The 16,491-nt window shown below is 40.4% G+C and overlaps 1 pseudogene; it reads left to right on the top strand.

Moving 5' to 3' along the window:
- LOC149228824 (putative anthocyanidin reductase) overlaps positions 1–16,207 on the top strand; it is a 30,093-nt pseudogene extending 13,886 nt beyond the window's left edge.
- The last annotated feature ends 284 nt before the right edge of the window (positions 16,208–16,491 follow it).

Genomic DNA, 16,491 nt, shown 5'->3' with positions numbered 1-16,491 from the left:
GTGCTGATGTTGTACTAGGAGTCCAATGGCTACAATCCTTGGGTACAATAGCTTTTAATTTTCAAGAACTTTTCATGAAATTTTCTGTGGAAGGAAAGGAAGTTGAATTAAGGGGTATTGCAGGGAAACCAGGAAAGATAATCAGCTCTAATGGCATGACAAAGCTTCTAAAAAAGGAGCAAAGAGGTGTAATTGCACAATTATGTTCGCTAGATGTTTCCACATTGGAATCATCTATTTCTCCAGATCTCCAAAAAGTCCTGGACAATCATTCCAAGGTATTTGAGACTCCCAAAGGTCTCCCACCTATGCGTGATCATGATCATGCTATTCATCTGATTCCAGGAAGTGTTCCTCCAAACATCAGGCCGTACAGATATCCCTATGTCCAAAAAAGTGAAATTGAACGTATGGTTGCAGAAATGCTAGAGGCTGGTATAATTCAACCGAGTCAAAGTTCTTTCTCAGCTCCAGTAGTATTGGTGCACAAGAAGGATGGATCATGGCGCATGTGTCCAGATTATAGGGAGCTCAACAAGCTCACTATTAAAGATAAGTTCCCCATTCCTGTCATTGATGAATTACTGGATGAATTGCATGGATCAATTTACTTCACCAAGTTGGATCTTCGTTCGGGATATCATCAAATCAGAATGAAGATTGAAGACATTCCGAAAACAGCATTTAGAACTCATGAGGGTCATTATGAATTTTTGGTCATGCCTTTTGGCCTTACCAATGCACCTTCAACATTTCAAGGTTTGATGAATTCAATTTTCAAACCATTCCTTAGAAAATTTGTGTTAGTATTTTTTGATGATATACTAATCTACAGCAAGTCTTGGAAGGATCATGTTGAACATGTTGACAGGGTGCTACAACTATTGGAGGAGAAACAATTATATGCAAAAAGATCCAAATGTTTCTTTGGAGTCCAGGAGGTGGAATATTTGGGTCATATTGTATCTCATGAAGGAGTTAAGGTAGACCCTAGCAAAATTAAAGCCATTAAGGAATGGAAAATCCCCACATCCATAAAGCATCTGCGAGGATTTCTTGGGTTGACAGGGTATTATCGCAAGTTTGTTAAGAATTATGGGAGAATAGCAGCACCTCTAACAACATTATTGAAGAAAGATTCATTTTCATGGACTCCGGAAGCAACAAAGGCCTTTGAACATCTTAAAGAGGCAATGTGCCAAGCACCGGTCTTAGCTACACCGGACTTCACAAAAACCTTTATTGTGGAATGTGATGCTTCAGGAAATGGAATTGGTGCTGTTCTAATGCAAGATGAAAGACCCATTGCTTTTGAAAGTCGTCCAATCAAGGGAAAGTTTTTAAGCAAAGCTATTTATGAGAAGGAAATGTTGGCAATACTCCATGCACTTAAGAAATGGCGACCCTACCTAATGGGAAGACACTTCAAGGTAAAAACGGATCATGATAGCCTTAAATACTTTTTAGAACAAAGATTATCCTCTGAAGAGCAACAAAAGTGGGTCACAAAGATGTTGGGTTATGACTTTGAAATCATCTACAAAAAAGGGAAGCAAAATGTGGTGGCAGATGCACTCTCAAGAAAGGATGAGGATGTGGAAGCATTGTTGTGTGCCATTTCTATTATCCAACCAGATTGGATAAACGAAGCAAGGGAGGAATGGAAGAATGACGAAGAAGTGTGGGCACTTATTCGAAAGCTACAACAAGATTCCAGTACTTCTGATACATTTAGCTGGCAAAATGATTCGTTATGGTACAAAGATCGCTTATACCTCTGTAAGAATTCCCAGCTAAAACAAAAGATTCTTATGGAATTGCACACTTCTCCCTTAGGAGGGCACTCAGGATTTTTAAAAACTTACCACAGGGTTAAGAAGGAATTTTTTTGGGATGGCCTTAAATCAGATATTCAAAAGTTTGTGGCGGAATGTTTGGTTTGCCAACAAAATAAAGTTGAAACAATTAAGACACCGGGTCTATTACAACCTTTATCCATTCCAAGCCAACGTTGGGAGGAGGTTTCAATGGATTTTATCACAGGTTTACCCAAGTCTGAGGGAAAGAGTGTCATCATGGTGGTAGTTGACAGACTTACCAAGTATGCACACTTTTGTGCATTATCACATCCATTTAAAGCCAGTACAGTTTCTACTGCATTTATGGAAACAGTTCAAAAGCTACATGGAAACCCAAAGATTATTGTAAGTGACAGAGATCCCATTTTCACTGGAAATTTTTGGACAAAATTATTTTCTTGTCTTGGTACTCAGTTAGCTCATAGCTCATCTTATCATCCTCAATCTGATGGGCAAACTGAGATAGTAAACAAATGTTTGGAAGGATATCTTCGTTGCTTTGTATCTGATAAACAGACACAATGGGTCAAATGGTTGCCTCTGGCTGAATGGTGGTATAACACTTCCTTCCATACAGCAACAAAAATGACCCCATTTATGGCACTTTATGGGTATCAACCACCATCCATCACATCATATTTAAGAGAAAATTCTAAGGTTCAGGCAGTGGAACATCACATCGAACATCAACAACAAGTCCTCCAACTCTTAAAGGATAACCTCGTGTTGGCACAAAATAGAATGAAACAACAGGCAGATCAACATCGCAGTGAAAGAAGTTTTGATGTAGGTGATTGGGTATTCCTACGGCTACAACCATATAAGCAAATGTCCCTAAAGCAAGCTAAGAAGGATAATAAATTATCACCAAAGTATTATGGTCCGTACAAGGTGTTGGAAAAGATTGGTACTATGGCATACAAATTGGAGCTTCCTGCAGCTTCTCGATTGCACCCAGTTTTCCATGTTTCATGTTTAAAGAAGGTTATAGGTGACAAGCTCCCAATTCAAACAATATTGCCAGAACTTGACGAGGAAGGAAAAATTATATTGGAACCGGAAGCAGTCACAGAAACAAGAACTCGACAGCTACGAAATCGATCAATTTCAGAGTATCTTATCAAGTGGAAGAACTTATCCGCTGAAGATTCCACATGGGAGGATGAGAATTTTATGCAGAAGTATCCAGAACTACTCAAGCGTTGAGGACAACACTTTTTTGAAGGAGAGGGGCATGTTGGGTCCCTATAATACTAGTGATTACCCCATTACTATTGTAGTTATACCCCTTATTTATATTGTTGTGCCCCTATTACCCCCATATTGTTATTTCTGTGCCCCATAGAATCCCTCTATTGTTATTTTTGTGGCTTTATATTATTATTGTTAGGTCGGCTGGATTATATTGTGACTCCTTAGACTCCTATATATAGAAAGGAGGTTTTGTCATTTGTATCATCCAAGAATTGTTCATTTATGTAATGTAAAGGAGGTTGCCCCCTCGAAGAGGCTGAATTCTAAGGCGTGGATTTATCTTTTCTATCTTTTCTTGAGCTGGTTTCATAACATTATCTCAGATAATGCAACACACTTAGGGGGGGAATTCACAGCTTCCATTCTCCCTATCTCTGGATCGGATCATTGGCCTATTGAGCTTCAATGGAACAGGCCAGGTAACAATCTCAAACGCCCTTTTCGTTTTGAAGAATTTTGGTTCTCTCATCCAGAATTTGAAGAGCTAGTCAGATCAACCTGGCTCAACTTCAATCCGGCTGAAGGTACAAGAATGTCCAGGTTCCAGCAAAAACTCAAGCATCTAAAAAGGGCCATCAAACAATGGAACCACAAAACGTTTGGCAACATCTTTGCCGCCCAGGCCATGCTCAACGCAGAAATGAAGAAAATCCAGCAAACCATTATCAATGGTGGGCGAACGGAGGAACTTACCAAACAGGAACAAGCCATAGAATCCAAAATTTTAGAAAGAGACAAGCAGGAAGAAACATTATGGAGGCAGAAATCAAGAATCCGATGGCTAAAAAGTGGAGAAAAAAATACAAATTTTTTTCATAAAACCACTGTGCAGCGCAGAATGATAAACCACATCACTCATATTAAAAATGAGCAGGGGGAGAAGATTGAAACCCATGATGGCATTGAAGGGGAATTTATTAATTACTTCAAGAAAGCCCACCAGGAGCCCAATATCAATCGAATGCCGGCTATCAACAAACTTCTACAGAACATACCCAGAGTCATAACAGAGGAGCATAACAGTCTGCTCATCAAGCCTATCAGTATGCAGGAAGTTGAAGAGGTCGTTCAACAAATGAAGGAGGGGAAAGCGCCAGGTCCGGATGGCTTTACATCAAATTTTTTTCACAAATTCTGGGATTTGATAAAAAATGAAGTCTGGCAGGTCGTGGAGGAATCCAGGGCTCTCAGATGGATGTATCCTGGTTTAAACGCTACATTCATAGCCTTAGTACCAAAGGGAGAAGATTCCAACACCCCTGACAAATACAGACCTATAGCTCTGTGTAATATGATATACAAAATTACCTCAAAAGTCATAGCAACAAGACTTAAGCCGCTCCTCCCTCTCATCATCTCGCCTGAGCAGTCGGGCTATGTAGAAGGGCGTCAAATAACGGATGGAATCATTCTCACGCATGAGATAATCCATTCCCTAAAGCTAACCAAGAAGCCAGGTATGTTGCTTAAACTAGATCTATCTAAAGCTTTTGATAGTCTCAGTTGGGTCTACATACAAAAAATTCTAACCGCTTTTGGCTTTGCTCACTCATGGGTAAGATGGATTTACAATCTAATTTCCTCAGCTTTCTTCTCTGTGTTAATCAATGGTATTCCATCGGCCACTTACCGTCCTTCCAGAGGAATCAGGCAGGGCGATCCCTTGTCTCCCTTTCTATTTGTAATAATGGCTGAGGGTTTGGGTAGAAGCATTACGGCTGCTAGGCATGATAGGCAACTAAAAGGGCTCTCTTTTAATAATTCCCCTGCCTACTCCCACCAGCAATTTGTAGATGATAATATGCTTTTTGGCCATCCGTCGGTACAGGAAGCTCGCCTTCTCAAATCCATTCTATCCACTTTCTCTGATGCTTCTGGTGCCCTTATCAATCGAGTCAAATCCCAAATTTTTTTCTTTAATACTCCTGTCTCTACCCAGAGAGCCATAGGGCGTATTCTGGGGTTCACCTGTGCCTCTCTCCCATCCAAGTATCTCGGTGCCCCTCTTATGGCCTCAGCTCTTAAACATTCCTCCTGGAAGCAGTTGTTAGAAAAATTGGAGGCTCGTCTATTCCTATGGACTAATCGAGCTCTGAATATGGCAAGCAGAATAGTTCTCATCAAAGCAGTTCTTCACTCCATGCCCCTTTATCTTTTCTCCATTCTAGCTGCCCCCAAGTGGGTCCTCAAAGAAATCAAGAATCTCCAGCGTAACTTTCTGTGGGGGGGCTCTGGACAAAATCGTAAATGGGCTTTAATTAAATGGGATAAAGTTTGTCTTCCCAAGAAAGCAGGAGGTATCGGCCTGAGAGACCCTGAGCATAGCAACAAAGCCATGGGAGCTAAAATCTGGTGGAGGTGGCTTGCCCATCCTAATACTCCATGGGCTTCCCTTTGGACAGCTAAATATGCAAGTAACTGTCCCATGGAAGAAAGACTTCGTATGACAGAGACAAGTTCGGGATCCGCAATCTGGAATTCAGCCATACAACACAGACATCTCATACAAGATCATAGTTTCTGGGAGATCAAAAATGGGAACACTGCTCGTTTCTGGGAGGACTCATGGCAGCAATTGCCAAAAATCAAAGACATTCTCCAAGACCTTCCAGCTGATGAGCGGGAGATAAATCAACTTGCCAAAGTTAATCATTTTTGGATTACAGCTACAGCTCAAGAACATCGGCAATGGAAAAGTGCAAATCAACTTCTCCCGAATAGTTCGGCTCAGACTCAACATCTACTCAATACAGAATTACAAAAGAGGCAAATCATAGTCTCAGAAGAAACGGATATTTTAAGATGGGGTTACGAAGAGAAAGGAACTTTCACTACCAAGGAAGCATACAATTTAATCATACAAGAGCAGATAAACAAAGACAACTTATGGGAAAAAGTTTGGCACAAGTCTAACTGGCCGAAAGTCTCCACATTCCTGTGGCTTCTCTGTCATAACAGAATCCTTACGTGGGACAATCTCAGAAAAAGGAGCTTCTCTGGACCATCCATATGTCATATGTGCAGACAAGAGGAAGAAACAGCCCTTCATCTTATGCAAAATTGCCAAATTGGAAGGAAATTATGGGAGAAGATTGCTTTCCGTTGTCAAAAAGAGGGAAGAGTGCAAGGAGACCTCAAAGGCACCATATCTAATGGGAGTCAAAAGCCATTTCAAAGCAATCTCCTCAACACATTGTGGCATCTCATTCGAGGCTTATTGATGTGGAATATATGGAAAGAGCGTAACAGAAGAATATTCAAAGATCAAACGATGCCTCTAGAAAAAATTTGGAACAAATTCCATCAAAACATTATGGAGACTCTCTCAATCAAAGAATGGTATTTAGAAGACCTTCCCACACTTCCTCAGGAAAAAACAGTATGGGACAATTGGAAGCTTCAGATAAATCAAAAATCAACCAATAGCAAGAACCCCAACAAACAAAGTCAGGAAGCAAGCACTTGGAATCCGCCGCCTGTAGACATGCTCCAGCTCAACTTTGATGGGGCATCTAAAGGAAATCCAGGGAAAGCAGGTTATGGAGGAGTTGTCAGAGACCATAAAGGCAACCCTCTATGCATCTACATGGGCTCGATAGGCTGGGATACCAACAACTCAGCAGAATTGGAAGGTCTATGGCGAGGTCTTAAACTAGCACATGAAAAGAATTTCTTTCCCCTCATCATAGAAGGAGACTCGCAGATCATAATCAGAATGACCACAAAGCTTCAACACGGCTCTCCAATTCATAAGGTAAGCAACAGCTGGAGAATGGCCCAGAGGCTTGAACTAATAAATCACTGGCTTTCTCAGCACCAAGCAATCACTTTCAAACATACCAGAAGGGAAGGAAACAAGCTCGCTGATCTTCTTGCCAACCTCGGAGTGGAGGCTAAAGAAAGCCACTTTGAAGGCACAATAGACAGCTTAGCTTCCAGGGACCAAATTGCCAAACTCCTGGAAATTGTCTCTCAGGACAAGTCTCCGATAGAGAATATGCACCCGGATGCGGGTGTTCACTCCAGCAATTAATGATGGAGCATGCCGCGCTACCATCAAGCCTGACGGATGGCAGGCAGGCGTCCTCCGGGGTTTGCGTCGGTGGTTATCAGTTAAGGCTCATTGCAGGTGACTTCACATCCGTTCAGGCCCGAGGTAAATCCGCATTCAAGGCGAGCATGGCAACTCTGTCCTTGATGCGAACCAGGATTATGGATTTGCGTAATTCTCCCGCGGCAATGAATGTTTTAGTTCTTTATAATGCGCAGCCAGTTCAATTTCTTGGCCAGAACTCTCCTGTCGAAGCTCGTGTTCTGCACAGGAATCCTCAAGCCTTCAGTTTACTCTGGCTCGAGCGGCTTCTCAGGTCTCTTGCTCTTGATGCTATGCCTCGCAGCAGGGGCGTTCCGCGACGAGGGGGTCGGTCTGGCATCAGAGCTGACCTTTCTCATTCGGACCTGCAGCAGGCGGTCCCAATTGCCTCTGTTCCTCCCTCATCCCCGCTATCGGACCAGGAGAGATTTGTCCCGAACGGCTCATACCAGTCCTTCCGCCTTATTTTCCAAAGCCGGCTTATTAGACCAGTGGTGACTGTAAATTTCACTGTGTACATCTCAGAGGAGGAGCGCCACACTCCCAGCTCGACTTCCCCTGCTTCCACAAGCGCTCAGGAAAGCAGCATTCTTCTGGGGGACATGAATGGTTTGGTGTATCGGGCTGACTGTTTGTATGAGGAAGCCCCGGTCCAGGAAGAGCCTCCGCCGTCCAACCCAGCCAGGGAAGAGGACAAGATCAGCGAACCTTCTCAGCATGGATTTGGCTGTCTTCACTTGGTCACTGACTCTCGTGGAGAGCCGATTCTGGATGATGATGGGTATGTTACCTGGCTTGCCTCTCCAAGTCCGGAGAAAGAAGATAAGCACGCGTCGCCCGGCCATGCAGTCTAAACTCCATCGGGTGCACATGTCACGCTTTTTTGATCTTGTGTCGTGGATTTTGCAGCAATTTACTCCTGTTTGTTTCAGTCTAATGCTCCTGGTTGTTAGTTCAGTCAATACAGTTATCATACTCTGTCCTAGAGTCAGCTATGCTAAATGCTTCTGTCTAGTTAAGATTACTGTTGTTTATGATAAATGTAGTCCGAGTCCAGTTAGTCAGAATATCAGGGCAAATCAAAAATCTGAGGTTTGTTTTGTAAAACCGCTAGACCGGTTCAACAGTATTGTCCAGGTTTTTTTGTTTGAGGACTGGCTTCGGCCTCCTCTAAAGGTCTGACCTCTATGTACATATTTTTCACTTTTTTAATATAGAACTAGTCTTTACTGAGAAAAAAAAAAAAACCCACCTGGAGGAATCTGTTGAACAATCTTTTATGTGTTTAATATTTGTGAAAGGTAGAGTCGAAATGCTTACATCAGAAGATAGCAGAAATTACTTGGTTAAGAATTAGATTTTTATTCCAAGAAAAAAATAACATAGGGTTATTCTGTTTAAAACTGGTCTTGATTCCGTACTCAGAAATAGTAAGTTGAAGTATGTTTTGTATTGGTTAAATACTTATGATCGAAAAGATTTAATTGCTATTGAAATAGTAATAGAATGAAAGTTGACTTCTATAATGTAACAAATTAAATATTTGGAACGAATTGCTCATTAACGAAGAAATAACTGAATGAAGTCAGGTATTATAATTTTACACAAATTAGGTGCAAGATGGCGGATTTAGTTTCTTTAGAAATTCATTACTAAGTTGGAGAGAAAACTAATACATTACTGTAGCAGAATTAGAAAGAAAATGCAAAGTCGAGCTTGGAGATACGTGGAATTATCATAACAGAAATAAAATTAACAAATACATGTCTAAGCCAAAACAAAACTGTTGTATTAAGGTAATAGCATAAACCACGTAACACCCAATAGGACGAATGGACCTGTACAGGTAAAGATGTGCACTGATAGATAAGACCCAAGTCTCTGTAGAGTTCCTTCCATGACCCTAAGGCGAGAAGGAACCCTTAGAGGGTCATAACGAATGGTAATGGGCAAACATTATACCGATAAGTGGAAAAGAAAACTCGCTATAGTAAATCCAATGTATACCAAATGTGGAAACACATTGCAGAAAGACAATGACCAGATAAATATATGGACTAATTGACATGCACAACAGAATTCATCGGCACATAACTACACAGAACTAATAGTTTTAAGATATATCCATAGAATTATGCAAGAAAAGCTAAAGCATTGTCTATTCTTCTGAATATAAGAATAAATCCAAAACACATAACGGTCGATAGAAAATGAGTGCAAATATTTCAGAGTTTGGAATGCAAATAAATTAAACCATATTCCAAAGTATTAGGGGAGATTCTGAAAAAAAACCCCAGATAGACAGTTCTTATACATGCTCAGAAGTCCTTATGGACTTGGCTTAAATTCAAGTTAAATAAAAACAATATAGCACATTCAGACCAGAATCAAGGTCTCCGTCCAAACTTGAGCATAATGAAAATTTAACAGCTTAGCTGGAGAGATTTACAGGGTCTCGACCCAAGATAACTTTAAACAGTACTACAACATCAGACCCAGTGCATTATGCTACTATAACTCTAGAGAACTAACTAAAAGAGAAATAGAACATGAGTTTACGCCAATGCGGTTAGGTCACAGGCCATGAGAAGCCCACGACTCTAAGGAGCCAACATAAATCAAGAAAACAACAAGGCGCTTTGTTCCGGAACAGTTAAGGATGAGTGCCATGACTGACAAATAATAAGAAACAAGACTATAAAAACCCTTTTGTTGTAGAATGGAACAGAGTCCTAGCAACTCCGTTACCCTGAGAACTCCAACTGACAAATTGACCCATGACATTGAAACTTTTAGCAGAGCCACTAGAGCTTACCTGGAGGCCTTCACTGGAGGGAGGCAGCTTGAAGAACTTTGCCTTTCCCTCGCTGCATGCTGGCATCCCTTGGCCCCGCAACTATTTCCCCTACATTAAGAATGCAATAAAGTTGTTACTGTAAGGATTATGCTGAAAATGAAAATAAAAAAATTACACATTGAGGAAAATAATTTCAGGTAAAATGCTTACATGAATTAACAGCGGAGGGTTTTTTGATAGCCCAACTCCTATGGTTGAACCCCCAAATCGAAGACCCAACATTGCAGACAGATTCGACCTACGAAAGGAGAAGCAGTGCAGGAGCAGACGCCAAGGAACAAAGGGGCAGAATGAACCCTACCTCCAGTGTACACAAATGTGAAACTCTCTGGGTAAAGCTTAGCCCTCGGATCAAAAAACCAAAGCCTCTATTGTCGATGGGTGGAGGAACCCGAGGTGCACAGTAGCAGATGGACAGCCTGCCCGTGCCACGCCACCATGACAGAGCAGGAGTAAATGTTATGCCAGGTGTGAAGATCGAGTGAACTCTACAGCTAGTGAGAAGTTAAATGCGACTGTAATGGTGGTACTGTGAACTTAAATGTAGTTGACAACATCTGTAGTGGAGTCAATCACGTCATTGTTATCAGAAAACTTTACCGGCAATCACCAATTTCTTATTTTATGTAGCCTTGTATCGTTTAATGTAATGAGACTTAAGGTGAAAGACCACATCCCTGATGGTGGTATTAATTATTTTATTTCATTTACGTATATTATTTTTTTTATGTGATAATAGGTGTATGACATGTGGTATCAGAGCTAAAGTTATCAAAATTGAGACCTCTGGAAAATACTTTAAGCGAAAATAACATGTTATTTCTTGTTTTGTTTCTGAACTGTGGTAACCACTAATTTGATGAGACTAGGGAATCAACACAACAACAGACTATGAGGAGGACAGATCGTATTCCACATAGGAATGTGGTTGGCTCATGACCAGCAATGTTGCCTAAAAATAACCGTGAAATTTGGGTGCAGTTAGGAGAGGAAGCTCACAACACTAATCTTACAATATTGGAAACGATTCAGGAACTGAAGAATGGGATTTCCCGCCTACGGGAGGAAAATTGAATATTAACCATAGAACAAGAAAAATTATGAAAAGTCTGTACGACAAGCAGAACCAGTGCCAGCTGATCCCTAGCCCTGAGCAAGAATGGATGTCAAAAGAACAAGGTTACCACACGGAACATGAACGAACAGTAGGAGGGGAGGAGAATCAGGAGGAGAAGTCAGATAATGCTTCTGAACATCCCACATCAAAAAGGCAACGAGTGGAATTGTGGGGTGAGTTTCGGAAGATTAAGCCGCCACTCTTTGATGGAGAATGGGAGGAGGTCATGGAAGCCTTGCTTATTAACATGAATAATTACTTCCTACTATATGAATAATGATCACAATCTAAAAGCTCGGTTGGCTATCTTCCAATTACAAGGGAAGACCACCTTATGGTGGGAAGAGGTCAAGATTGTTCGAGGAGGAAATGAACAGAACATAACATGGGAAAAGTTCCAAAAAAAAATTAAGGAAAGATATTTGACTGAACAATTCTACGACGAAAAAGAAAAATAATTTCACGACCTGTGACTTGGGCAGCAAACAATGGATGAGTTTATCACCTGATTCACCTCTTTACTCCGTTATGTACCTTACATACGAGAGGAAAGGCCAAGGTTCAGCGGTTCGTCAACAGTGTACCCTTGGAAATGAGAGAAAGAATTGAGTTTGACAACGCAAAAATGATGGATGAGGTTATATGAAAGGTCAGGATCTGCTATCAGCAAAGTAAGAAAAAGGGAGAAATTCTGGGAAAAAGATGGGTTGACAACAAAAGTAGTAAGATATCTGTGGGTAATAAAGGGAATCATGGTGGCGTGAGCAAAGGATTTTCCAAGGGACAAAATAGCAGAAATCAACATAAGAACTAGCCCAGATTTAAGCCACCTTCTGAACCTAGATTCAGTGAGCAATCTGGTAAAATAGATAACGAGGGGACAGTGAGGCCTCCAATGCAATGCTAGGAATGTGGAGGCCCGCACTATGTTAAAAACAGTCCACATTGAAAAGGCACCGAACAGGTTTCGCAAATCCACGAAGCATCTACAATAGGCGACGTGGCCCGAAGTATACTAAAAATTAATGCCGCTCTCGAAGACCACCAGGCAGAATATTAGCCGACTATGGTGGAGTTTGGAGGTAAGATTCTTCATCATACTGTGTCTGTATTAATTGATCCTGGAGCTACATTAAGCTACATTACTCCTAAAGTTGTGGAACAATGTAAACTACAGACTGTCAAGTTTAAAAAACCACGGCTGGTACAGCTGGAAACTGGGCAAGGAGACATGTGTTGGCCAAGGACAACAACTATTCTTTGAAAATAGTTGGTCAACCTTTGATGGCAGATCTAAACGTGCTTCCCCTTGGATCGTACGATGTATTGATAGGCATGGACTGGATGGAAAAACACTGGTCCATTATAAAATGTAAAACAAAAACTATGAGCTACAAGAATGAACTAGGGGAAAAGCAGGAAATGCAAGGTATCTTGAGGTCAGTACAAATTCGACCGATAACCGCCTCCCAACTAGAAAAGTGCATTAGGAAAAGGTGTGAGGTCTATGCTATACAGGTTGGTTATACCAACTCCAAAGATAAGATTACCACTTTGGACAGTATTCCAGTGGTCCAAGACTTTGCTGATGTGTTCCGTGAGGAGATTCCAAGACTGCCACCCAAGAGGGACATAGAATTCACAATTGAGTTGGTACTGGTGGCAACCCCAGTGTCCCACACTCCCTACCATATCAAAATACCAAAAATGACTGAATTCAAAATGCAATTGCAGGAGTTGTTGGATAAAAATTACATTCGACCCAGTGTGTCACCCTGGGGAGCTCTCATGCTGTCCGTCAAGACGAAGTATGGAACCCTTCATATGTGTATGAAATATTGTCAGCTGAATAAGTTGACAATAAAAAATAACTACCCTAAAACCCCGTATTGACAAAAATTTTGACCAAGTAAAAGGGGAAACCATATTTTCAAAGATTGATTTATGATCCGGATATCACAAGATCAGGATCAAGGAAGAAGATATAGTCAAAATTTACTTTAGAACTCGTTATGGACATTACGAGTTAGTGGTATTACCCTTTGGGTTAACCAACACCCCCACGACTTTCATGTGTTTAATGAATAGCATATTCCATCAGTACTTAGACAAATTTGTGTTAATTTTTATTGATGATATATTGGTATATTCTCGGAATATGGAGGAACATAAGGAACACCTTACATTGGTTTTGAAAACTCTTCGAGAACATTAGTTGTATGCCAAATATAGCAAGTGCGATTTATTTAAGGAACAAATTCAGTACTTAGGACATATTATTACTAAATATGGAATTGCGGTGGATCTCGAGAAGATAGAGACCATATTGGAATGACCAGTACCGAAGGACGTAGCAGATATAAGATCCTTCATGAGATTATTAGGTTACTATAGATGGTTAGTGGAAGGATTCTCGAGAGTGGCCTATCTAATCACCTCCCTGCAGAAGAAGGGGAAAATTTTTAAATGGATAGCCAAATGCCAAAAAAAATTTGAGCAGCTTAAATATTTGCTCACCACGACGCCAATATTAAGCATAGCAGATCCAAGTAAGGACTTTGTGGTGTGAATAGACACAAGTAAGGAAGGGGTAAGTGGAGTATTAATGCGGGAAGGTAAGGTAATCACCAATGAATCTAGGAAAGTAAAGGATTATGAGCAGAAATATTCCACTTACGATTTGGAGTTGACAACTTTTATTCACGCTTTATAAATGTGGGGTCACTATCTCATGGGTAAAAAGTTTCGATTGATGATGGACCATCACAACTTGACTAATTATTTCAACCAGCCCACCTTAAATGATAGGCATACTTGATGGGTAGACTTCTTAAGTGGTTTTGACTTTGAAATTAAGCACCTGAAAAGGAAAGAGAATCGGGTAGCGGAAACTTTAATTCTGAAGGTACATTGCCTCTACGAAATTTCTTGCAGTGAAGGGCGGTCCACTTTCACCGAGATGATTAAAAAAGCACCAAAACAGGATCTGAATTATCAACAAATGGGACAACAAACTCAAAATCCAACCAACCACGAATACCGACAAGGATATGCGATGGATGCTACCGGTATGCTGAATTATAAAAAGAGATTATATGTACCCAACCAAGGTAACATTAAAAGTTTTATTTTGGATGAATTCCACAAAATTCCCTATGTAGGACACCCAGGGTACCAAAAACTGATTACTGCAGTCCAGAAGGAGTATTACTGGCCTGACATGAAAAGAGATGTAACAGAATACTTAACACGTTGTTTAGAGTGCAAACAAATCAAAACAGAGCATCAACACCCTATTGGGTTATTACATCCACTACCAATTCCGAAGTGGAAGTGGGAAATTATTTCTATGGACTTTATAATAGGTTTACCCAAAACCAAAAGAAACAACAATTCCATCATGGTGGTGGTAGAAAAATTAAGTAAATCAGCTCATTTTATACCAGTTCGGTCCACTTTTAAAGCAGTTCAGATTGCCAATATTTTTATGCAAAATATCTTCAGGCTGCATGGGTTACCTAAAACTATAATCTCTGACTGGGATGTAAAGTTCATATCAGCTTTCTGGAGAACCTTGTTTGAGGGGTTAGGAACTCAATTAAACTTCAGTACTGCCTATCACCCTCAAACAGATGGACAAATAGAATGAGTGAATCAGGTTGTGGAAGATATGCTAAGATCTTATGTAATGCAGTAGCGAAAAAAATGGGAAGACTATGTGCATTTGGTCGAATTTGCATACAATAACGGTTATCATACCTCTTTGCAGATGAGCTCGTTTGAAGTACTGTACGGATGGAAATGCCACACACCCTCCAGTTGGGGAGGACCAGAAGACAAGCTAATGTTGGGACCCGAAATGTTAAAAGAGATGCAAGGAATGGTCAAGAAAGTACGAGCCAACTTAAAAGCAGCCCAAGATAGACAAAAGAGTTTCGCTGATTGGAAAAGAAATTTTAAAGAATATCAAGTAGGTGATCATGTGTATGTAAGGATTCGAGAGAAGAGGAGTGTGCTATAATGGAGTGGGTGTCCCAAGCTCACACCACAGTTCTGTGGACCATTTCACATTTTAGCAAGGGTTGGGCTAGTGGCATACTAGCTAGCCCTACCAAGCCATATTCGGGTCCACAATGTATTCCATGTGTTGGTTTTGAAAAGATATGTTTATGGTCCTAAGCACATAGTAAGTTGACAAGACATTCAACTAGGAAGGTAACCTTAGGTAGGCCAGATAATTTGATGTTAAAGGTAAAACCAATTTAAATATTGTGTGTTTCACGTCGAACTAGAAGGAGAGTTCCTAGTCGAGCCATTGACTATACTCGATCGGAGAGAAGTAATGCTGCGAAAACGATCCATTTCCCAAGTTAAAGTGCAATGGCAGCACTTTTAACCAGAGGAGGCCACCTGGGAGGATGAACAACTCATTAAAGAAGCTTATCAGAAGCTATTTGTGGTCGAAAACATCGAGATGATGTTTGATTTCAGGGGGGGAGATGTAATGCTCCCGGAACGTTGTAAATATTTTTATTTTACTACAGTAAGAACAAACTAGTTACTATTTCTGTTACTTGTTTTAACGAATAATATTGTTATTTTTTTGTAAATAAGAAACGACTGGATATTAATAGATGTTGTAACTTCTTTAGAAGAAGTTGGAAAAAGGAAGTTGCTAGAAAATAAGCCCTAACTACCTCGCCTAACTGGAGAAGGGCTCCCATGAAAAGGGAGTAGGGAGGAGGAAAGACCACGTCCCGGATGGTGGTACTAATTATTTTATTTCTTTTACGTATATTTTTTTTTTTGATGTGATAATAGGTGTATGACATCCTCCAATTTTCTGTAATTTGTTATTACACTGATTGATGGATTGATGCAAGTTGGATGAATCATGGTCTGCTAGTGGTGGTGGTAGCATTTCATCCAAGAAATTATTAGATTTGGGATTCAAATATAAATATAGTCTAGAAGGGATTATTGATGAGAGCATCAAATATGTTCAAAAACTAGCCATACTCAACTGACGACCTAGATTTACTTTCATTGTGATATTAAGTTTTAACAAATCATTATCCTCATTGAATATGTCTTATAGTTTTATGAGTAGTGCTACTTGAATGTTGTGAATAGTGTGGTGTGGAGCACTACAAATCACATAGATCGAGAATCTGAGATGTTATTTCTTCCATATATTACCACCGTGAGAATGGTCTAATACGATCTCTACACTATATGTGTATAATGTGTTTTTGGTGCTTTTGGTTGGATTGGAAACTATGAACAAAATATTTAACTTTGTTTGGTGTTA

This window comes from Pinus tabuliformis, chromosome J (genome assembly GCF_031772625.1).
Source record: "Pinus tabuliformis cultivar Carrire ecotype Pingquan chromosome J, CPIR1, whole genome shotgun sequence".
NCBI lineage: Eukaryota > Viridiplantae > Streptophyta > Pinopsida > Pinales > Pinaceae > Pinus > Pinus tabuliformis.
This window is presented reverse-complemented; position numbering and strand designations above follow the sequence as displayed.